Raw genomic sequence first — 25,384 nt, 5'->3', positions numbered from 1 at the left:
AACAAATCATTGAGGCACTATTCAGATGACTGCGAAGAGTACCATGAGGGAGCAGTGTCCCACCAGCCAGTTTATATATGACTTTGCACCTGATATCTATATGTGGGGTCATTTGGACACTTGAAACAAGCATGCAGCTAATCCAGTCTTCAGCGAGAAACATCTGATCTGCATGCTTGTTCAGGGTCCACTGCTAAAAGTATTAGAGGCAGAAGATCAGCAGGACAGCCAGGCAATGTGCATTGTTTAAAAAGAAATAAATGTCAGATCCCATATTCATCTTCACTTCAGGTGTAGTTTAATGGAAGGAATTATCTGTGGGAATTGCAGACAATTCCTCGCAAGTATTTTGCGGCTGCAGGAAAGTAGTGCAGATTGTATTTTTTTTTTTTAATAAACTATCTTCAGAACTGCAGATGCCTCTCAAAAACGCAGCAGCACCATAGATTATCTTGATATGCGATTCCACGTGCATTTTTTGTATGTGGCAATACGCTATGGATTTGCTCAAGTGTGAAACCTGTCTAACTTGTAACCCTTTCAGAGACGCTTAACGCTAACCTATGCTGGGTCTTTAACTTTATCCTCTCCCGATCTACAGTGTTTAAGCCTCTATTAATTCACCGTCTTTCACCAGCCGTGCACTTGTTAGTGCTCGGCAGGGGTGGTGGCCAGGCGGCCGTCCTATGGAATTCCATCGGAGCGTGGTGGTTGCCATGCTTACACGCGACACAAGACTTTTATTCACCACTGGGCAACACCACTGCTTTTCAAACATGCCACACGTGGTATTACCAAATGCTGCCATTTGGCTGCATGTATATGCAGCCGAAGGTGCATGTGGCCAACAGCCAGAGGCTGAACTGCATGACAAACTATCAGTTCAGTCGCCCTTCGAAAAGCGGCCTTAAACCTTACTAAACACCGACTTATCCTTAGGAGATTCTGGGACACACTCCATTCCTCTTATAATCCCCTGACGTTTGTAACTCCTTTTAAAGGAAATTCTAATTTTGGTTGTTTAAAATTGCTATAAACATAAATCACTGTTGTACAGGTTTTTTTGTAATTCAATGGAGTGCATAAAGTGTACCTGAGACAAAAAGAATAAAAGCATTTATTCTTATCGGAGCATTCTTCAGCCCGTTTTAAGCCGTGGGCTCTCTTGCTGTCCTCTCAGGATGCTCTGAACCTCTGCTGACCAGCCCGGTATCTTCCTATAGTCGCTCCAGTCGGTGAGCACTGTGCCCTCTCCATCGTGCTCAAATTGCTGGGAGCGGTTTGCACTTGCACAGATGCAGAATACTCCTAGCGACGGGTGCATGCATGGCCGGACCGTGTATGTGGCGAATGGAGGAAGAGACTGGGCCAACCAGCCGAGGTTCAGAGCTTCCTGGGAAGATGGCAAGGGAGCCCATGGCCTAAAGGAGGCTGATGGAAGCCCCAGGTAAGTATGAATGCTTTTATTCTTTGTCTCAGCCATCAGCATCATTTGCTTTCTAGCCAATGTCCGATGTTCTTGAATATCGCGTACTATAGAGGTTGGAGTAAACCGCACAGCAATGTGTATAGCCTGAATAAAGCCTAAGGGCTAGTTCACAGTGCTCAGTTGCGTTGCAGAATAATTCTGCATGTCAACTCACTACCCATACAATTCTTTTGGACTGTCCACAGTACTGTGTTGTAACTGATTGGGTTATTCTAACTCACTGCATCTCCTTTGCAATTCACACACATTGTAACACATGCGTTATGCAACTGACCACTGTGAATCCAGCCTTAAGGTAAACTCTCACTGAATTCATTGTGATGTGTAGGTGACAGATTGCAACAAATTTCAGAAAAATAAATTTCCGGCAATGTGCAAAACGCCTGGACAAACCGCTCTGATCTAGCGGTTTTCCATTTTCCTATACTTTAACATTGAGTCAGAAACACCTCAGAAATCTAAAAAAATGCTGCAGCCACCGAGTTTGTGTTTGAGGAAGAAACAAACCACTCTGGTGTGCACCAGCCCATTGGCTGTTTGTGCCAGAATTCATGCACACGTATAAGGGTCCGGAATCTCAACCTATGGAAATCAATAGGCTGCTGCTGAATTTGTGCATATGAAAAAAATCTGAATCGCTGCTTCAGAATTCTGGACAACCCGTCCAAAACCCCATACCCATGCATTGCATTATATGATTACAGGGGTTCGGATCCATTATTGGGGACGGACGGCCGGTGCTAGTGGAAACCCGCACTGAGTCATGTTTGTGATTGGTTAAAGTAAGCGGCAACAGTATTTTATGTATTTACATTTTGCCGTAAGGTAAATGGAAGTGGATTATTATTAAAAAATATATATTAATTACCAAAGCTTGTTGTTATGATGGATATTTTAGGGCTAATATTTGCATCCCCTACAACGCAAAAAAGAGAAGGAAAAATTCCTGGGATTCTCCGCATCCCTTATCTAGCATTGGCTCAGAATTGTCCTGAGATGTATGTCTCTGTGCACGTTGTATGTGGTAAGTGTGTGACGTCTTTCAGACACTACTCCCAACTGTATAACAGTGCTGTGATGAGTCCTAGTGCAGCCTCTGTCTGTGTTATGTGCTGGAGGAAGCTTGGCTACTGGCTGGAAGGATGCTGAGTCACTCGCTGGCTGGCAGTGACAGCTTCGATAGAAAGTCAAGCTGAGGGGCCCGCGAAAGGGCAATAATGCGGATATTCCATGCAGCACGTCCTCTTTTTACAATGTCCTGCACACGTGGCCTGATTGTATTAGAATAAATACTTCTGCTGTGGGTGTCCCTAATGGCATTACTTGGGTTGCTTTTGGAACTAAATGGAAGGCATAGCTTACTGTCCTCTCCATTTTATGTATCAGTCGATCTACAGAATTCACTACATGTATGTTGAAGGCGTTACTAAAAAAAAAAACAACAACCTATATCTATCACAAAAAAAGTGGAGAAACAAAAGCAGAAATAAGAAGAAAAGCTTTCATGTTTTTTCCTCCGTTATGACTTGAACAAAAACACAAGAGAACGGCAGACAATCTTAATCCAGCAGTGAAATATGTTGTATTAAAATAAGCCATGCTCATGCCATTGCTATGTACAGCTGCCCATTGATGATTAGTAAGAACCCGCTACTGTAAATGAGGAAACCATTTATAGATGTAATCGTTTAATCAAGAAGATAGATAGATAGATAGATAGATAGATAGATAGATAGATAGATAGATAGATAGTTGCACACTACTACAAGATAGGTAGTGGTGCTTGGCATCTAGGACTTGCAGTATGTCAGTCTATGTTGGGTAACTGGGTAATTTACACTCTTCTGTTTCAAGTATATGTTATTTGCTAGGTAATTATCAGAAATTGTGCTTCTTTGCATTTGGCATTTCATAATTTTCTTTTTACCCTGCTAAAATCTGTGTCTAGCTGGTTCCTCACTGTGTTTCATAAATGAAAAGCTACAGTAAGCTCCATTTAATTGTATACTGCCTTCTTTCAGGTAGCCTTTCAGAGTTCTTTGTGTCTAGTGTTGTGGTTTGTGATATGGATGTTGGTAGCTGGACCATCCCTACGAGATTAATGAGCAGAAAACTTTAGCCATATGAAGAGAGCATGCTAGATTATAGCAAAATCCCTGTGAATATATGAAATAACATTTCATATATTTTTAAAGATTGTGTCCATAGAAATGATGAGCATTTCAGTTAATTCAGTCTCCTGAAGTGCAGCATGGGAGGGACATTTAACACGGGCAGGCTGGAAGACAGTGGGTTGTTATCTGACCACAAGCAGGAATTACCATCTCAGGAATTTAAACAGAGGTCATTCAGTTCTGGCAGTAGGCCAACTTTCATGTACTTCTAGGACTCCAAACTTTCATAATGGAATACTTTTATTAAGTAGGGTGTAAAGAGAATCTGAGTCAAAAATGGGCTAGGCAGACATAAGTAGTGTAACGATTGGTGTCAGCACGCAGAGAGAATCTGATTATTGGCGATCTGCAGTACCACCAAGAATGCAGATATACGCCTGATTATCGATGATCTGCAGAATCAGCGATAATACAGATGTATAGCTAACCTCTGGACACCAGAATAGTGAGAGTGTTTGGTGTAACAGTAACAACTCTGAGTGGAGACCACCAGAGGAGCTGGCGGCCTAAGACTCCTGAGGAATTCACCTCTGACTGTGGGTGATATTCCTGTAGCCTGTGGACCCCTGGGCGAGGGACCGAGGCTGGGTTGCAGGAAGCCCTGCAGCTAATATGAAAGGTATTGCCCTGGACTGGGCTAACGTAATACAGTAATAGCACAATCCTAGTCTGGGGTGTGAGGTCCGTAGTCACAACACCCTGGAACTAGTCTGGAGTTTAACATAAATGATAATACAATTCCCTAGTCTTGGGTGTGAGGTCCATGATCGTCAACACCCTGGAACTAGTCTGGAATATAACACAAAGACAATACAGTTCCCTAGTCTTGGGTGTGAGGGCCTTGATCTCAACACCCTGGAACTATGCTAGAGAATACACAGAAGATACACAGTATTCCTAGTCTGGGGTGTGAGGGCCTTGATCTCAACACCCTGGAACTGGTCTAACAAATCAACAGTACAAGGTAATCTGGCTCAGTGTGAATTCCCAGGTCCACCTGGTTCAAACACACTGTAAGGATCTGACTATGGTCTGAATGCTTCCACAAAGTGTTTGCAATGGCAGACAACCAGCAACTGACAAGCAAGCAGAATATATAGTAACTGAACTCTGCTGCCCCGCCCGAGCCAATCAGCCAATCATGAGTCCAGCAGGAATCAGCTGATTGTCCTGATCAGCTGACACCTCCCCTGCTGGTATAAAGGTCCTGACTTCTGGCCCGCGCGCGCAGCTCTTCATCCATCTATGTAGACTAACAGACCCAGCCACTCCAAAGGCACGCTGCTGCGTACAAACCGCCACCTTGGACGCGGAAACAGCCGCTTTGCTGTTAGAACATGCGGCGGCTTTTCCGCGTTCTGCCACACTACCAGACTCGTGCCTACGCGTGCAAACCGCCGCGTTGGACGCGGAATCAGCCGCCTTGCTTTCAGCACACGCGGCGGCTTTTCCGCGTTTTTTCACACGTAGTAGTAAGATTTGCATAGCTTTTTGTGGCCTATGTCATGTTTGAAAAATGACTTTATGAGGTCACAAAAACTGTGCATTACTTTTTGTCTTCTGAAGTTTAGTTAAGAATGACTGTTGGTTCCCAGGAATGTGTCTTCCATGACTTTTAGGCCCTATTCACATGAGCAGCTGAAACTGTTATTTTACTACTGGAAAAATCGGCACCATAGTAGTCTTTGGGTCTTTTGGGTACCAAACCCACGTACAGCTGTTTTAGCCATATTTACTGAGTGTTAAACAAGAGCTAATGGAATTAGTTTCTATTAAGTAAGGAAGGTCTTGGGATGCCCAGTAGAATGAAGCACTCATTCAAGGCATGACCCGTAGATCTGACTGGAAATTCTGTTGTGTGTATCAGCCCTTAGGCTTGTCTATAAAACGCTGCTTCTTGGAAGCCTTGCATGGCCACATTCATAATCCTGAATTGTGTCTATCCATATTGGCCCTCACCCCACTCTTTTCTCCTTTGTACCTCAATTTCTCATAGGATCAAGGTCTTCTTTACTAAATTTTGTCTTCACTAATAAATGTTGTCTTCACAGTGAAGCCAATGTATTTTAATTTTTATTGTCTTGTAACATCACCTAATAAGCAGGGCTGTGGAGTCGGTCCAAAAATCCACCGACTCCGACTCCTCAGTTTAGGATTCCTCCGACTCCACGACTCCGACTCCTCTAATTTGCATATTACAATTTTGTTGATTAAAAGTATGTAACATGAAATTCGTCTCTTAACTGCCAACGCTTAGGAATTTTACAAGACAACTAAAGTGAGAAGGATATGTAGACTACTATATTTATTCCCTTTAGACTAAAACTAGTCCTTGGTAAGAGTACTTGTAAAAGGTACAACCGGAACAAAGAACATCTATCAAGTGTGGGTGCATGTAAGAATGATGTGCAGGTACTCTGCAGGGGAATGAGGAGATTGTAAACAGACAACACCTCTGTGTTCAATGTGCATAGCATTCTCAGTGGATTCCCTGCAGCTCTGTGGGGAGTGCATATGTAGAGTATAGTACTACTGTGTAACAAAGTAAACCTGAGACAGATGAAATTAAAGTTTTATACATACCTCGGGCTTCCTCCAGCCGCCTTCAGGATAATCAGTCCCTCGTTGTCCTCCTCCACCACCTGGATCTTCTGCTATAAGTCCAGGTACTTGAGTCAGTCAAGCGTAGTGCGCATGCACACACTCCGCCGCCAGGAGCATATACACCTGTGCAGCGCTATTGCGCAGGTGCAGAATGTTCCTGGCTGTGGGAGCGGCATGCGGCCGGACAGCGCTGACTGGCTGAATTACCAGGACTCATAGCAGAAGATCCGGGTGGTGGAGGACAGTGAGGGACTGATTAGCCTGAAGGGGGCTGGAGGAAGCCCCAGGTATGTATAAAACTTTACTTTTCATCCGTCTCAGTTACCCTTTAATTTGTAGTCACCAAACCAAATTTTAACAACATATCAAATTATTTGATTTCATCAGCAAAGGGAGTGCATACATTTCCATAAATCAGCATCAATGCAGAATTATTTCCATCTCGTTGACCATCTCTCTTAGTGACATAGCTACACATCAGGCTTTATTCTTACAGCATAGATGTTATTTAGTATATATAAGAGATTCCTGTGTACACACCATATATACAGTCACAATCAGATATGTATATCTGACCTTAAAAATACGGGGACTGCTTTATTGAAGCAGCACAAGTAACTAATTTTGATTGGTTTATTTCATTTTTGTGGACTAAGCACAGCTATTACTGTATATATACTTTATTTTTAATGACTATTATCTGAGAAATAGAACATTTTATCATATTTTCTATTTTAATTACAGTTACAAATTCATTAGGAGTCGGAGTCGGTGCATTTTTTCCCGACTCCGACTCCAGGCACCCAAAATTGCACGACTCCGACTCCGACTCCACAGCCCTGCTAATAAGTGATCTGGACTATTGGCGTACTTGCTGATTAGATCTGTTAAGAGAAGTCTCAATGATTTTATCCAACTTCATAATTCAAGAGTATCAGTATTCCAGTGCATAGCCTGATTGACAAAAGGCATAAAATACTACTGGAAAGGCCATAGCCTTAACTATCTTGGGCCCATATGCAATTAACTTTTTCTCCCTGGAGATATTCTTTAAACTTATTTTTAGAATAACTTTTCAGCACTTTGCAAATGAAAAAATAGGTGAAAATTATCAAAATTATTTTGAGTATCTTCTTGCTTGCTGGTGGTTTAAAAGCCATGTTATTGAAAAGTTTGAAAATATCACCTCGGAGAAAACTAGGGAGAAAAAGTTAATAGCAGAGGAGCCCCAGGACCATATGCAATTATCTTTTTCTCCTGAGTTCTCTCCTAGGAGATCATTTTTCATATTCTATTTAAAATTACTTTTCAACACTTTGCTATTGAAAAGGCACTAACAAGTATGTGAAAAGGTACTAACAAGTATGTAAAAAAGTACTATCAAAATTATTTTGAGTACCGTCATTTTCTTGCTTGCTGGTGGTTTCAAAGGCATTTTACTGGCAAGTTTAAAAATATCACCCAGGAGAAAGCTTAGGAGAAAAATGTAATTGTATATGGAACGCCGAAACGCGTCATGACGCACTAAGGCGCAGGACAACTACAAGCTTGCTTCCGTGTTCCGGGTCCCGCAGGCGCTATCGGATCCCCGAATCCCGTTACTACTGGCCATAGAGCGGAGGCGTCCGAGCGGGTGTCATCCATCTCCTGGAGCACGGTGTTATACACTATTAAGTGTGATATGCTTTTACATCTTTTATATTTTGTAAGTTTTATTCTTTACCTTGCGATTGAAGCAATATATTAAAAAAAGTTAATACACCAGAGAGCGCCCCTTCTCTCTCTTTTTGTATTTCTGTATTCTTACCAGTGCCTATACCTTGGTCCCAGGGTATTTTGGGGCAGCACCTGGTGGAAAACTTGTGAGCTCTGTGGAATCGACACTCGTTGGAGCGCAGTGGAACTGTGTGTGTGTAATTGTATATGGGCCTTTGTAAATTAACCCTCCTGGCGGTCAATTAAAACTGCTAGGGGGCCGCGCAGCACAATTTTTTTTTTTCTTCTAAATCCTGTAGCTAGCCTAGCGCTAGCTACATGACAGCCGCTGTGCAGCGGCATCCCCCCACCCTCTTCGATCGCCTCCGGCGATCAAGCCCGTCCGGAAATTCCGTTCTGAACGGAATTTCCATTACAGGCGGGATGACGTCACCGACGTTGTGACGTCAAAGGGAGTCCCGATCCACCCCTCAGCGCTGCCTGGCACTGATTGGCCAGGCAGCGCATGGGGTCGGGGGGGGGGGGGTGGTTAGCGGTGGCGATCGGGCAGTATACGCAGCTAGCAAAGTGCTAGCTGCGTGTAAAAAAAAAAAATTATGCAAATCGGCCCAGTAGGGCCTGAGAAATCCTCCTGCGCGGCATAGTCCGAGCTCAGCTCGGGCTTACCGCCAGGAAGGTTAAGTGATGTCTCAGGTTTGCCATAGCTTTCCTCCTAACCGGCAAATCTTATTGCTTAAAGCGGAATATAACCCAAAATTTCTTCTTTGCTGTATTAGATTAATCATAGCATATTCTATACAACCAGCATTTTTTTTTTTTTTTTTTTTACTAGAACATCATTCAAAGGGTTAAAGTTAACACAGGCTTTAGGAGCTTCCCTGCCAGCAGAGCTGCCGCATCCGAATGTTATGCAGGGCATACACGGTGCGTTTACACTGGCGTCCCCGCTCGTTCGCGCAGGTGCGTGGATCGATTCCTACTGAATCTGAGAGAGCCTAAGCGCTTTGAGTCCTATGGGAGAAAAGCGCTATAGAAATGTTATTGTATTGTATTGTATTGTACTCGTCCCCGCTGGCACTTCCTTATCAGCCGCTCGTTTCTTCCATTGTCCGCCCACGGGAATCAAGCGCAGAAACGATCCGCCGCGGTGATCAGACAGGTTAGATATTATCAATCGAGCCATCAGCGGCTTGATTGATAAGAACTATCTAACCGTGTATGCCCAGCATTAAACAATGTTATCTTGTGTTTACTTAAATGTATCAAGTGAGGAATGTGACACATTCTCTGACTGTGCAGGAGCTGGAGGACACAGAGAGAGAGTCAAAGCATGTCTGCCTGAATGAATGAATAAAAGCAGTTATTAATAAAATGCAAAGTCAGCTCACAAAGCAAAAAACTGTACTTTTTGGAACCTATAACTTATAAATGAATAATACAGTAATACTTATGCACAAATGCAAATATAATAACCGTATGGCATATAAAAAGTAGGAAAACCTGTTTTTATTGAATATTATGTCAGGTTTTTAAACCGCTTTAATGGGCTAGCTGCTTGTTCTTTGTCAATGCTGTTTGTTTATATAATTGTACTTACAAATTATGCTTAAAGAGAACCCGAGGTGGGTTTGAAGAATATTATCTGCATACAGAGGCTGGATCTGCCTATACAGCCCAGCCTCTGTTGCTATCCCAAACCCCGCTAAGGTCCCCCTGCACTCTGCAATCCCTCATAAATCACAGCCACGCTGCTGACAAACAGCTTGTCAGAGCTGGCTGTGTTTATCTCTATAGTGTCAGTCTGCTGCTCTCCCCGCCTCCTGCAGAACTCCGGTCCCCACCTGCATCCCTTCCCTCCCTGCTGATTGGACGGGGGCAGGGACCAGAGCTATGCAGGAGGCGGGGGAGCAGCCGAGACTGACACTACAGATGTAAACACAGCCTCACAGCACGGCTGTGATTTATGGGGGAGTGCAGAGTGCAGGGGCACCTTAGTGGGGTTTGGGATAGCAACAGAGGCTGGGCTGTATAGGCAGATCCAGCCTCTGTATGCAGATAACATTCTTTAAACACACCTCGGGTTCTCTTTAATATAGTCAGATGTACAGTGCTGGCTGCCCAAATGCCCTAAATTTAGGTTAAAATAAGTTAATTTTGGTTTTAGCATACTCTTAGATGGTTGCTGCATGCTTTTTACCAATGAACAATATGCAAATCTCATGTACTCTAGAAATTACATTGTAACATAGGACTATTGTGCAAAAGAAAAGTCCTTTATAAAGGTATAGAAGCAAATGTAAGAACATTGAAATAGTATCTACGGATTGTAGTTTTTCTCCTTTTTGTGTAAGAGGGACACATCATATAGTATTGATAAGTTATTTAGTTATGTGATCCAAGAGGCTCAGGTTTTGTGTAAGCCATTAGCCATTATTATCTTTTACATATTTTTAAAGATCATTATTAAAGTAAGTTTTGAAAATACGAAGTTAGCCACAGAAAACAAGACACAGAACATTTATATTGCGCTTTTCTCCTGGCGGACTCAAAGTGTGAGAGTTGCAGCCACTAGGGCGATGCACTATAGGCAGTAGCAGTGTTGGGGAGTCTTGCTCAAGGTCTACTGAAAAGGTGCATCTTACTAGAGCCAAGATTTGAGCCTTGATCTCCTGTGTCAGAAGCAGAAAGTTAGGAGAGCGTTTTGATTCCATAGTTAAGCTGGTGTTTTTTGCTAGGTTGGCTTAAGCATAGTGTGAACCTAGCCTCTTGACTTTGCGGGGCAACCTCACTCAGCTCAAAGGTCTCTTTAAAGTGAACCTCCGGAGTAAAAATCGACTCAGCAGCACTGAAAAGGCTTTGTGTTTCTTTAACAGCATCACAGCATCAGAACTTTGTTTCTCTTATACAAGCCTCATTTTTAGCTGCACAGAAGAAAACTGCCCGGGCATTTTTCCCCTGATGCTGTGCAAAGCATGATGGGATTTCTGATTTTGTTGTTCTCGTTCTGCTGTTTTGGTGCAATTTTTTTTTTTTTACATTTGAAGCCTAGCGTGTGCAGCTGGGAGGGGGTATCAGGACACAGGATAGTTGGAACTGTGTCTCCTGCTCCCTGTCACCTCCTTTCAACCAAAAAGATGGCTGCCCCCATGACAAAGATGGCAGCCCCCATGAATCACAAACATTTGCCTGTTCTTTTAAAACAGGGTGGGTAAGATATTATATTACCTAACTAATGTAACTTGCTGACAGTATGTTTAGGCTGAAGTTCCCCTTTAAGAGAAATTTCCATTTAGTGATTTTAAGGCGGCTACAGATTTTTCACATTATAGCGACAGAGTTGTTGTTGTCCTTGCCCACCGTACTTGTCTGTGCAACTATAAACCACTAGTAATGTGATGGAATTCTAAGTGGCGATAGTTCCTTATTTTGCCTTTTGTACATTTCCATTTGATAATAATAAGCAAAATTTCAGGCAGATAAAACAGGAACAGGAAACTCATAGCTTTTGGTTCTTATTTTATGGTGCACGTCCCAAAATGCTAAAGTTAGGCAACAAACATATGACCTGCACCTACCAATCGAATCCAGTGTAATACCATTACTTATTAAATCAGACGCCTGTATATTATTGCCATGAAGGATTTTAGAAGGTGCACTAGTAGGACTTCAGTGCTTAGTATGAAGGTAGCCTACGGTGATTAAATAATATGGAGATACAAATTTCTGTCATTGTCTATTTTAGTGATCTAGTTCATATTGTACTTTTAGCTACAAATATGGTTGTAAAGGTGGCCGCAGATGATACAATAAAATGATCCAATTTTATGGCAATTCGATAAAAACTATTGGTTGTACAGAAAAAAAGGAAAGCTTTATTTATTCGTTCCAGAAAACTGATCTCATTTCCGGTTTCTTTTTTTCAATATAAGTCGATAGGGAGTGCTAGATTTTTCTGATCACTTTTTATGAAAATTGAATGATGTAGCGTAGATTGTGAGTTTGCTAATGCAGTGTTCCCCAACCCTGTCCTCAAGGCCGACCAACAGTGCATGTTTTGTGGAAATCCAAAGAGGTATTTAATCAGCTCTGCTGAGACGCTAATTACCTCACCTGTGCATGTTTGTGGTTTCCTGCAATACATGTACTGTTGGGGGGGCCTTGAGGACAGGGTTGGGGAACTCTGCTAATGTATAGACCCAAGCAATTTTTCAAGTTCTCAATTTATTTTGGGGAAACACTGAACAAACTTACGTTGGTCTGATTATTTAAATCTTACTTACGATCCCATCGGAAAAAATTACTTTAATTCTTGATTTGAAAAAATTTTTAAAAACATGATATGGTTTGAGGCACCTTTAAAGCAGACCTGAACTCAGAACTTCCTGTCTGCTTTAAAAGATACGGAAAATAAAAATTTGCTTTTTTTAAAACAAAGTATTTGCATGAATTCAGGTTGGAGTTAGCTCTGAGATTTTTCACAGTGCATCACTGCTGAATTATGCAAATTACCCATTGTCCCTGTGGGCTAAACACACCTCCAGATCCGCTGGAATGCAATGATGTGTCAGCTTTTTAATATTACAGAGCCACACTAATCCAACACGCATACAGACTGTTACCGATTAATTGATCCTCATCAGTGCATGGCATGGAATAATGTGGCTCTATGGAGTTGGACTTGAACAACCCAGAGTTAAACTATGCAGCAAGCTCATGGTGAACCAGATCTCAAGATCTCATTGGAGTATGTAAGGGGCTAAAAGATACGCAATAGCATAATGGCCTTTAAAAAAACATTTCTTTGTTACAGCTGATACAAATACTGCAATAAATCTTCACTGTATCCACTTAATTATTTTATGGAAGCAGACATATTGTTAACAAGCTGTGCTTTCAAACTAGCCTCTCTGCCATGACAGTCAGCTGACACAGCTGAGGGATCAAATTACAACTTGTGATTACACAGATAAGGGGGCATTAGGCTAAACCAGGCATGGGCAAACTCGGCCCTCCAGCTGTTGCTGAACTACAAGTCCCACAATGCATTGCAGGACATTGACAGCCACAGTCAAGACTTTAATAAGGCAAATGCATTGTGGGACTTGTAGTTCCGTAACAGCTGGAGGGCCAAGTTTCCCCATGCCTGGGCTAAACTCTCTAAATACATACAAGGCACATTTCTCTGTTTTCCTTCTGTCCTGTGCAAGAATCCAGGTCCACTTTTAAGAGAACTTTTGTAGCTGCTAGAGGAACAGCTACCACAGTCTGCTTGTGTGATGTAATCCTTTCTGTTCGGTTTCATCTCAAACCTTCCTGGTAAGGTAGTTTTTCAAGCCCATTCAGTTATTTCACAGTGTTTGGTGCAGATAGTTGTGTTATCAAGAAGTGTCCAGACAGATACTTTTGCTCTGGTTGATGCAATATTGCATAGTATATCTATATTAGATGAACTGGAAACAATATTACATTTTGTGTGATGTAGCTTTTTCCACTGACAGACTTAAAGCCTTGCCTACCAACTTATTTTTAATTATATTTTTATGTGCATTTATAGCTAGTCGTGCACATTTCTTGCACCTTAGCTTACCTGAACTAATTTGCTTCTGTTTTTTTTTTTTGTTTGTTTGTTTTTGGTTTGTTTGTTTTAACCCAAAAAGTAGTGTGCTTTCTATGTGTGTTCCATTTGTTCTGGCTTGTTATAAGTTGTTCTGTGACTTACCTTTGAACTGCTTTTTTATTACTTACCAGTGCATGCAGTACATCTTCTGGTTGACTGCTTTACTCAATCGTCACATAAATTGTAGTATTAATCCCCCCCCCCCAACCTCTTCCCCACCACCAAACCCCCTCCCCACCCTACATTCCAAAGTCTAGTTAGCGGTAGGGTGGCCATCCGTCCGGATTTAGGACTGCTTGTCCTCCGTCCGGTGCAAGGCAAGGAAGGACAGCCAGATGTCCTCCTTTTTTGGGCTGTGTGGAGGGAGAGAGCGCAGAGAAGAGGGATCGATGGGCACAGTGGGAAAGGGGGGCATCCCCCCCCCTTTTCCTCACCTTTGGGCTTCACCTTCCTCGCTCTCCCCTCTAGAACTAAAGTTTTGGGGTGACTGGCAGCGGGCGGGACTTACCTCTGCCTTGCTCCAAGCACTGCATAGTGACGTCCGGTTCATGAGTTTATTTGAGCCTGTTCTTTCCTGTGAGTGTAATGATCCGACTCATCCACTGAGCCGAATCAGTTCAGTGGATGAGACAGGAACTGCAGCTGCAGTTCCTGTCTCATCCACTGAACGGATTCGGCTCAAATGACTCATGAACCGGACATCACTACTGCTTCGCCGTGGAAGGAGGCAGGTAAGTCCCACCCACTGCCAGCCACCCCAAAACTTTAGTTCTAGAGGGGAGAGCGAGGAAGGGGGAGCCCAAAGGTGAGGAAAGGGGGGGGAGATGTCCGCCCTTTCACACTGCTGTACCTACCGCTCTCCCTTCACTCAGCTCGCCCCTCCTGCCGGGGGACACCTGGCTAACTATTCTGGGGACACCTATAGACCTGGCTACATATACTTGGGACACCCATAGCCCTGGCTAAATATACTGGAGACACCTATAGACCTGGCTATATATACTGGGGACACTATACACCTGGCTCTCTGTACTGGAGACACCTATACACTTGGCTAACTATTCTGGGGGAACCTAAAGACCTAGCTACATATACTGGTGACACCTTTAGACCTGCCTAACTATTCTGGGGACACCTAAAAACCTGGCCATCTGTACCGGAGACATCTATAGACCTGGCTAACTACTCTAGGGACACCCAAAGACCTGGCTACCTATTCTGGGGACATTATACACCTGGCTACCTATTCTGGGGACAACTATACTCATAACTACTTATACTAGGGACACCTATAGACCGACACCTATTTACAGCTACCTATGCTGGGGGTACCTATTTTGGGGTAACTGCTGTCAGATTATCTGTATTTATGGGGAACCGCTGCCATATTAAGGAATGTTAGGGGCACGGCTGCTGCCAGATTTTGCGTATTTTGGGGAACTGCTGCCAGATTGTGTATGTTTGGGGGACCACTGCTGCCAGATTACATGTATTTTGGGTGTTATGTGTATTTTGGGTGATCTGCTGCCAGGTTTCGCGTATTTTGGGGAACTGGTTCCAGATTATGTGTATGTTGGGGGGAACTGCTGCTGCCACATTGTCTATTTTGGGGGAACCACTGCCATATCTGTATTTTGGAGGAACTTCTACCAGATTATGTGTCTTTTTGGTGAAATGCTTTCAGATTACATCTATTTTTGAGGGCTACACTACGGCAGAGCTCAAACTTCCCCGGCAGACAATTTACACCACTGCTAAGGTCATGTATATTTTGCCCCACCCATGACCACGCCCACGTTATGCTTGACCACGCCCACTTTTGGCACGCTCTGTACGATATCCTCCTTTTTAGGGTGTGATGTCCTCCTTACTGGGGTTCTGCAAGTGGCCACCCTAGTTAGCGGCCATGCGACTGCATAGTGGATTCCTGTCTTCTGCAGGCTTTATCTGCAGTGTTTGAGTTTGCAGGCATGGTTGCCCCACCCACCCCATCCCCGCCCCTGAACCGTGTGGACAGAGTAACAGGGTAAACTGTTGTTTTGAGCCCTAATCCACTCATGAGGCGTAATGAGTGGCTAAAGATGTGCACACATTTCCTTCTAGTTTTGCTTGTATTGAGCTCAGCACGTAGGGTAATGCTGGGCAACAGGTGTTAAATATAGACATTGTTGAGGTATACCCGAGAGTTGTGTACTGTTTATGGAGAGTGGAACACGTCTAAATATATCAATGTATCATATGAAATGTATATACCATTTATGATCAGCAGCACAAGGAAAAATTATGTTTTTAATGTTAGACTAGTGTAAGGTCTTCCCCATGACGGTCCGTCATCGCCGTGGGGAAGTCCGATAGGGAATAATCTGTGCACAAATGATTTACTGAAGCAAACACCCTCCTTTGTTATACCAGTTTGAATGCTAGTTGTTTAATGTTGTCCAGTTTCTGGAGCTCTGCACATCCATGCAGCTAAATCATTAGCCTCCGTATGAAAGCCTCCGTATGAAAGCGCTGCCATGTCTCCCGCTCTACGTCTGAATATAGTTCCATCCGTTTGGTCCATTCTATGAATCGGACCACTTTTGACTGTAGTGTAAATCCAGCCTTGGACAGTGAATAAATTGATGATTCATCTGGGTGGTGGATGAGCATTTGGCTACTGTGGCTGGTAGTACTCATGTACCAGGAAGTACAGTCAACAAAAAGAAATATGAAGGCTTCTACAGATTCTCTTTTCCAAATGAGCACAGGATATATGGTTCTAAGGCTACACAGAATGCAGCTCTTAGTGTACACTTTTTCAGCTTTGACACAGGATTGCTTTTAGGACAGTATAATGGTTTCAGGCTCTTGCATGATAGGTTGATTAAAGGATTATTATGACAAATTTTTCTACAGCTCTTTGCTGAGTACACTGAATAGTTCATGTTGACTAGAAACCTCCATTACCATGACTTCTGTTGGAACCACATGACCAATATTGTTCTTTCATTTTGGGAACAAATGGACATATCGATTTCCACAATGGGGCCCTCTCCATCAACTTTTTGACCTGGCTGATAGGTACTTTGAACAAGCTTCTCACAAATACTCATTTCATTCCATGGCTGTGTGTATGTTCCTGCTCATGTTCTCTTCACAATATTTGATTAATGTCAGCTCTTTGAACAAACCATCAGAAGAAGCGAATGGCTCTGATGAATGGCAGACAGTTGTGGACAGACCACAATCCTATGCCAATGGTAACTGGCATGTGCAAACACTACACGTAGAACTTCACTTCATGGCGGTTTAGAGACAGTCATCTGGATGACCAGACTACCTTGTAGTGTAACAGCTTGACAACTGTTAACAGACCACAGCATGAGGTAGAGGGAGATGTGTAATGAGTAGGAGGGGGTGTGGCTAGACTTCTGACCTAGGAATTTCAGCCAAACCTTGAGACTCACCAGGGTTTAACAGAGCCACTTTTGTGGCAGTAGCCTATGCTACCGAGGGGGCAAGACTGTGTAGCAGTAGTTCCACCAGTTTACTGTCATACAAGCATCTGCAGGTTTGCTGTACAGCTTATTTTCTGTACTGTATGTAATCACTAACCACAATGATCATTTAGAAAAAGTGATTTTTATTTTCACTCTATGGATCAGTCATTTGTGGTTTGCAAGATGTATACCTACTATGACTATGTTCCCCACCAGTACTATTTTTTACTCTCAGAAGAAGGTTTTGTTTTTAGTGGATGACCATACACGCCCTGGCTTGTTGTCAGTTTGTGAATGAGGTTCTCGATCTACACTGCACAGTAATAATATCTACTATACAGTAGGAAACGGGCATGCTTGACACTAGTGACTGTTCGGAGAAGGTGCTGCAGGCTGGAGTAGTAGATACTGGCCTACATAGTGACATGTATGTGACTTGTACAACTAAAATGTACCATATTTATGATTAATTGCAGGCAGAGTAAAACCGGGTCAACCAAATGTTTGGCTTTGTAATAAATATGCATAAAAGGGTCATAGGCACATACTAATTATTCAGAAATATTCAAGTGGCCATTGTTCATTATAACAATTCCATCATTTGAATGAAAATGATGGCTTAACATTCTGGGCTAAAGATACCGATCGGCAGCAGGTCAGGAGCAGTGCCTGATCAGCGGCCCACAGTGTTGCTTTGCATCAAACAGTGCAATAGATTTCAGTTCATCTCGAGAGCGGAGAAGCAGCATCAACATTATGTCTGGCCAAGGAAAGGGCGGAAAGGGTCTCAGGAAAGGAGGTGCCAGGCGGCACAGGAAGGTGCTCCTGGACAACATGCAGGACATCACTAAGCCCACCATCTCCACCTGGCCTGCAGAGGGGGGGTTAAGCGCATTCCCCCCCCCCCCTTTAGATTGTAAACCTTTGGCAGGGTACTCCTTTCCCTAGTGTATTGTACATGATCGTGTGCTCCTTTCCTATGACCACCTTGTACTTGTATTACTGGGCCTACCTAGCTAGCCCAAAATCACATGATCATGTACATTGTACCCTGTTTGCCTTGTATAGTTTTGTCCTATGTTGTATAACCTCTGTCATCCTTTGTATCATTTGTATGTATTTATTGTCCAGCTCTGACTAAAGATACGAATGCATTCATTGAAGAAAAGGAACATTGGCCGCCCCTGCATGCATAAACTGTTTATTTCATTCTCAAGATGCAATCAGCAGCATTCCAGATACTAACAAGTGCAGCAAGATATAAAACTGGTGCACATACCGGTCCTGGTGTGCAGTTCAGTGGGTGGTGGATGCAGGGTACAGCTGCCTGACGGCCGTTTCGCGCTACAATGTGCTTCCACGGAGGCTACGTGGAAGCGCATTCTAGCATGAAACTGCCATCAGGCAGCTGTACCCACCCAACTGCGCACCAGGAGCGGTATGTGCACCAGTTTTATATCTTGCTGCACCTGTTAGTATCTGGAATGCTGCTTATTGCACCTTGAGAATGAAATAAACCGTTTATGCATGCAATGCCGACCAGTGTTCCTATTCTTCAATGAGTGAATAGTCAATGAATAGGACTGTCGCTTGCAGGGATTGGGACTCTATTATTCTGGTAATCTGAAAAAGAGAATGTAGATTTTGAAAGGGGAATAAATATCTGTTAAATTGGGAGCAGTCAAATTGGGTAGACTCTATAACACGCAAGTACCACGTTTTATTGCTTTGTAAAGGTAAGGTTGTAATAACAGCCCTGAAACGTAGCACAGCCTTCAAATTTCTATTCTTACAAGGTTGGTCTTTTTTTTTTTTAAATTAAGGTTTTGCTTTTCATTCATGTAGCTCACTTATAGCTTGCAAATGCCATCATGCCAATCTCATGTCAATGTTGTGACAGCCAGGTGAAACGCTTTACACATTTTCGATTCATAAGATTTTCACCACCCGAATCAATTATTTTGTTTCAGGCGAAATTTTAATACAAGTGTGCTTTGATGTTGGTGGTGGTCTCCTCTTCACCAATCCAGCAACGTTAGATAATACTCAGCTGACCATCTGCTTGTTCTGCTCCCCTCCTCATCACCACCACCACAGAATAGAATGACAGCATTTTGATTTGGGTTGTATTTATCCCAAGTGTGTATGTAGTTTTAGAATGATCGTCTCTGAACCTACAGTTAAAAGAATCCCTATACTTTAGATGTTTAGGTAACTCATCCTGGTTTTCTTGATCTTCAGTGCCTTTCTTTTCAGGATTCTGGTTCTTGTATCATTTATGAATGTAATGGGAGGGAGCTGAAAGAACAATCTTTAACTTGGTGGCTGTGTTTTTTTTTATTTATTTATTTATTTATAAAACTGTGTACTTGTGAATTAAGCTGTATAATAGGATTATTTTTAAACCTAGTTTCTACTAATTAAGAAGCTTTCTAGAAAGTGCTGTAATCAAACAATTCAGGGATATGCACCACAGTTTCATCTGTAAGCAATTCCTGGTGGGCTCAGTGGTGATAGAATGGGGCTCTGTGGGTGCTGGGCCATCTGATTCCTTGTTTTGCTGCGGAAAGGTCTTCATGGTTTTGGTTGTGTTTGGGGTAAATGGCATGCTAGGGAAGGAAGCTGGGAGAGATTATTGTTGTATTGCATGATGGTTAATGTTCTGTTTGTATTTCTCATCATTGAGGGTTCCATCAGTTTTGTCATCAAGTTCATTAGTCATGAATTTTTAGAGCCTATTTCAACTCCTTTTTGCTGTGTTAACATTTAATCATTTCTTCCAGGCAGAATCCAGACATGTGGTTGTCTTTAAAGAGAATCTGTACACTAAAATTCTTACAATAAAAAGCATACCATTCTATTAATTATGTTCTCTTGGGCCCCTCTGTGCTGTTTCTGCCACTCCCTGCTGCAATCCTGGCTTGTAATTGGCAGTTTTAGGCAGTGTTTACAAACAAAAGACATGGCATGTGATAGGCTGAGAGGAGCTCAGTCTGTGACTCACACAGAGCCTGCAAGGGGCATGGAGAGGGTGTGTATAGCTTCTATCCTATTACAAACAGAGCAGCACATTCTTGCCTGAGTGCCTGAGCCCGACAAAGCCGTCAGAGGAAAGATTCGATTATATAACAGAGCTAATACAGCCACTGTGCAACTAGGAAAGGCTGCAGTAAGACAGACCACATTAGAACAGGTATAGGAACTTCTAGGATAGAACAAATAAGGCTGAACATTTTGTTACAGAGTCTCTTTAAATATCAATGTATGATTGTTTCTCCGGTCGTCTTGCTGACACGTCATGCGTTGGAAAGCTGGCTAGAGAGAAAGATTGAAAAATATTAAAACTTTTGCAGCAGATAACCTTTAAAGAAAAAAAATTCAAACCACTATAAATTACAAATGTTATCATTTTGTAATCACATACCAATTACATTTCATGAATTCCACTTTGGTTGAGAAAAACTCAGTTTTCAGCTTGCCTCTAAGTTATATATACTGTAATGCTTGGTTCACATTGCACTGAAAACATTTCATTTAGCAGAACGAAACGGTACGGATCCCATCGAATGCCAACCGATCCAATGCAAAGCAATAGGATCCATTCACAGTAGTCTGTTTGTTATGGATCCTTTTGCTCCATTCCGACAAAAGGAATGCAATTGTAGGGAGTCTGCGATAATTATGGGTCTACATCGGTACAAACAAGGCAATCCGTGCACCGCTTCAAAAGTCGCTGTATTCCCCTTTAAAAGTCACAATACAGGTATGTGCAATTCCATTGCGTGACAAAATGGTATGGTTACATCAAACCGTCCTTGACCAGGGTCCGTGTCGTGACGGGTAGGGATGGGTGACCAGGGGGTGTTTGGACGGCGCAAGAGCCGATTTGCGCCCGGGATGGCGCTTGTTCACTTGCGTTTGTCCAATTATGGGTCTGTTGCATGCCTTGTGGCTATACTTGCTGAGTGGGTTACGTGTAGTAATGGAATGCAGTGACAAAAAACTGATGCCCAATGTTAACTTCCCTGACGATAAGCCCGACCTGAGCACGGGCTGTGATTTCTATGTGCACAGCGGTAAGCCTGTGCTCAGGTCGGGCTGTGAACAAGCTGCATCCTGCTGTGTTTACCTGGGTCCCGCGATCAGCGCTGCCAGCGGGACCCAGGTTTCTCCCCTCTAACCTTTTTTTTTTTTTTTAATTTTTCGGCCGCCGGGATCCCCAAGTCCCCTCTATTCTTCTGGGGACCCGGCGGCCAATCAGTGCGCGGCGGGGCGTCGTGACGTCATGTGACGGGGCGGGGCTAAATTTTTATGTGGACCTGAAGATGTTCAGGTCCGAAAGTAATGTAAAGGGAAGTCGCCCTCTGAGTCTGTTAATATGTGTGTGTGTGTGTGTGTATATATATATATATATATATATATCGCAGCCCTCAAATCCCACCCCCACACCTCCCATTGACTGCTCTCTAACTGCCTTCTCTCCACTCTCTGAACACTCTCTCTCCTCAGTAATTGCCAAAGCTAATCTAACCACCTGTTCTTTGGATCCTATTCCCTCCTATTTCATTCCGCAGCTATCCTCATCTCTCTTACCTGCACTAACGCTATTTAACCTGTCCCTCTCTACTGGCATCTTTCTATCCCCACTCAAAAAAGCTGTTGTGACACCACTACTTAAAAAAACCTTCTCTAGATCCTACCACACTTGCCAACTACCGCCCAGTGTCACTTCTCCCATTTGCACCCAAACTACTTGAACGCCATATACATGCAGAATTAAGCCATTATTTATCTGCCAACTCCCTACTTGATCAGTTCCAGTCTGGCTTTCGCTCTTACCACTCCACGGAAACAGCCCTTACCAAAGTGGCCAATGACCTTCTTACAGTCAAATCCAAAGGTCAATTTTCCATACTCATCTTTCTTGACCTGTCATCAGCATTTTATACTGTCGACCACACCTTACTCCTACAAATACTTTCAAATGTAGGAATAAAGGGCCTTGCTCTCACATGGTTATCTTCCTACCTCTCTGGAAGGTCCTTCACAGTCTCCTACTCAGATCAGATCTCTTCTCCTCATGCTTTGTCAGTCGGGGTTCCGCAAGGCTCTGTCCTTGGTCCCCTCCTCTTTTCTATCTCCATGCACGGTCTTGGTGATTTAATCAACTCATTCGGGTTTCAATAACACCTCTATGCAGACGATACACAACTGTACCTCTCTGCCCCAGACCTTAACTCCCTCCTTAAATGTGTTCCTGACTGCTTGTCTGCTATATCCTCCTTCATGTCCTCTCGCTTCCTAAAACTTAATATGAGTAAAACAGAACTAATAGTTTTTCCACCGTCTCTGTCCATCTCCCTGCCTGAAGTAACAATAAATGTTAATAACACTCCCATAACTTCAATTCCCAAAGCTCGGTGCTTGGGGGTGATATTCGACTCCTCTCTCTCTCTTTTATTCCTCATGTTCACTCCATAAGCAGCTCCTGCCATCTCCAACTCAAAAACATATCTCGCATCCGTCCTTTTCTCACTCAAGACACAACTAAAATGTTAATACATGCTCTTATAATTTCTAGTCTGGACTACTGCAACATACTACTCTGTGGACTACCTTCTAACAAACTGGCCCCGCTCCAGTCGGTACTGAACTCAGCTGCTCGTCTCATTCATCTTTCTTCTCGATCTTCCTCTGCCGACCCTCTTTGTCAAGCTCTTCACTGGCTGCAAATTAACCAGAGGATTCAGTTCAAACTCCTAACCCTAACCTACAAAGCTCTCCACAATCTCTCTCCCCGGTACATATCCTCACTAATTTCCAGATACAAACACAATCGCAATCTCAGATCGGCACATGATCTTCTGTTGTCCTCCTCTAAAATCAAATCCTCACATTCACGTTTACAAGACTTCACACGCGCTTCACCCCTCCTCTGGAATGCCCTCCCTCAACACATCTGTCACTCGCCAACCTTTGTTGCCTTTAAACGCTCTCTAAAAACACACTTGTTCCGACAAGCATATGCGCTACCTTAGGCCACTTCCCTTAGTCCTAAGACCAAATTGCACTCCTACTAGGTATCCTAAAACACACAGCCTCTATATATTTGCTGCATACTACCCCTCCTCCTGTTTCCCCCCCCCCCCCCCATTCCCTTTAGATTGTAAGCTCGCAAGGGCAGGGTTCTCTCCCCCTTTTGTTTCTTGATAACCATTATACATTTTATTCATCATGTTAATTTTATCACTGTCATTACCAATTCTATAATTCGTTTTTGTATCAGTCTTTGTATTTTGTCACTAATTGTGTTTCTTTCTTTGTACAGCGCCACGGAATATGGTGGCGCTTTATAAATCAATAATAAATATATATATATAATATATAACACACACACACACGTGCTTGGACATGCATGCACGTACATACATGTATGTACGTTCATGTATGTATATGTATGTATACATGTAAGAGTATGTATTTACATGCATGCATGTATGTATTTTATTTATTTTATTATTTATTTATTTTATTTATAAAGCGCCAACATATTACGCAGCACTGTATATATGTATGTATGTATGTATGTATGTACCTACGTGTATGTATGTACATGTTTGTATGTACATGTATATACTGTATAGAGAGAATTTAGCCTCATTTGTCTATAATAACAAGTTGTAATTTGATCTCTCCCCTGTGTCACCTGACTGCCATGGCAGAGATGGCAGAAAAGCTTATTTGAAAGCACAGGACAGTAACAATATAGCCATTTGGTTCCCAAATGCTTCTGAGCTAAGTGCTTCTGCCATACTGTTACCCATTTTTTGCCCTGATTTTGACTACTCTCTTATTTATACGGTTTCAAAAATTTTAAGTGTCTTCATAAATTTTATAAATTCACAAAATTTGTGTTCTAGTCTTTTATTTATATGCAGAATGTCTACCAGGCTTTTATTCTGTCATATTTTGGTAAATTATGACTTAAGAATTGGAGGCCGAAAATTCTAGAAAAAAATGTACCGCTTTTGACTTCTAATTCCAGACAGAAATGCACCGCCAGGGAGGTTAAACATCTTTTTGAAACTAAACGGATCAGTTTTTACCAGATCAGTTTTTGATGCGTGCAGTGTGAACTGAGCCTTAGGATCAATGGCAAACCTGTTTTTTCAGCTTGTTTTTATGTGCAAAATTCTAAACATAAGCATTCCACAGTGCCTCTAACATAAATTAGTATATAAGAATGTCATTGTTTGAAGGTGTTGAAAACAAGTAGCAAAGCCTCCTGCCCTGTGCTAATTACCAGTTGGACAGTCCCACGGCAACAACATTCCACACAGGGTACTGTAAGGTTAGAAAGCAAAGCAGGTTGAGCTTACTATCAGTTTTCTTTTTTTTTTGAGCTGGCTAAAGACTACAATGGATATTTTATTAATAACCTTAAATTGCTAAAAGACTTGAGCAGCACAGATGAATGTATGGAAAATGTTCAGTTTTACGTTTTAACAAAAGTGGAATTTTCTTTAAGAGTAGTTTTTTTGGGGCTTATTTAGTTGGTAAGGCGTATAATACATGTATGGTAAATCTTTAGGAGATCTTCCTATTTGCATTAGAAATCTTTAATAAATTTTGCATTACACACCATTCATAAATCTTTAGATTGCATAGCAGATTTTATTATAGAATATTCCTTATTTGTAGTGCATTCATTCGACCTGCATTTGTGTTTCGACTACATATTGTCATTACTGAACTGTTTATTGTTGCTTTTGCATTCTATTTTACAGGTTGGAAAACTGTGGTAACATTGTGCGGTGGAGCAATAGCATGTACGTACTTTGTATCATTTACGAGTTTAAAATAGTTCTTCTATAGTTTCTATAAATAGAGATGATTCATAATTATATGTACAGGTAGTCCCCAACTTACGAACGCCCGACTTACGAATGACCCGCCGATACGAACAACATTTCAAATTGGACTTGTAGTTTTTGAGAAAATCAATTTTTAAAAAATTCATAGAAAAAATGGCTTTTAAACGTGTATAAACAGGTACAAAGGGCAAAGGTGACCCAGAGGGGGTGACACGGGGGGGCACAGAAGAGGTACAGGGGATAGAGATGGCACAATGTTCCGACTTAAAGGAGTTATCAGGGGTTTTTAATGAAAATAAGTGCTACTTACCCAGGGCTTCGTCCAGCCCCAATCTCCCAGCATGCCCCTTGCTGCAGCTCCTCCATCAGCCGTTCTCTGCCGCTGCCTCCGGGTCCCCGGGGATTACATCAGGCCGACCTGGAAGTCA

The 25,384-nt window shown here is 42.5% G+C and overlaps 1 protein-coding gene across 3 annotated transcripts in view; it reads left to right on the top strand.

Annotated features, from left to right (window-relative positions):
• SH2B3 (SH2B adaptor protein 3) overlaps nt 1-25,384 on the top strand; it is a 182,943-nt gene that overhangs the window by 18,191 nt on the left and 139,368 nt on the right. For 2 of the 3 annotated variants that reach the window (XM_068245613.1, XM_068245630.1), the window contains exon 2: nt 24,870-24,911. The gene's annotated coding sequence lies outside the window, so the exon portion shown is untranslated. Of the gene's footprint in view, nt 1-16,935; nt 16,969-24,869; nt 24,912-25,384 lie in introns of those variants that run through there. The other variant, XM_068245621.1, reaches the window with a different exon arrangement.

The sequence above is a fragment of the Hyperolius riggenbachi genome, chromosome 1, assembly GCF_040937935.1.
Source record: "Hyperolius riggenbachi isolate aHypRig1 chromosome 1, aHypRig1.pri, whole genome shotgun sequence".
In the NCBI taxonomy this organism is placed as follows: Eukaryota; Metazoa; Chordata; class Amphibia; order Anura; family Hyperoliidae; genus Hyperolius; species Hyperolius riggenbachi.
Note: the sequence above shows the minus strand (reverse complement) of the source record. Positions and strands in the feature narration are given on the sequence as shown.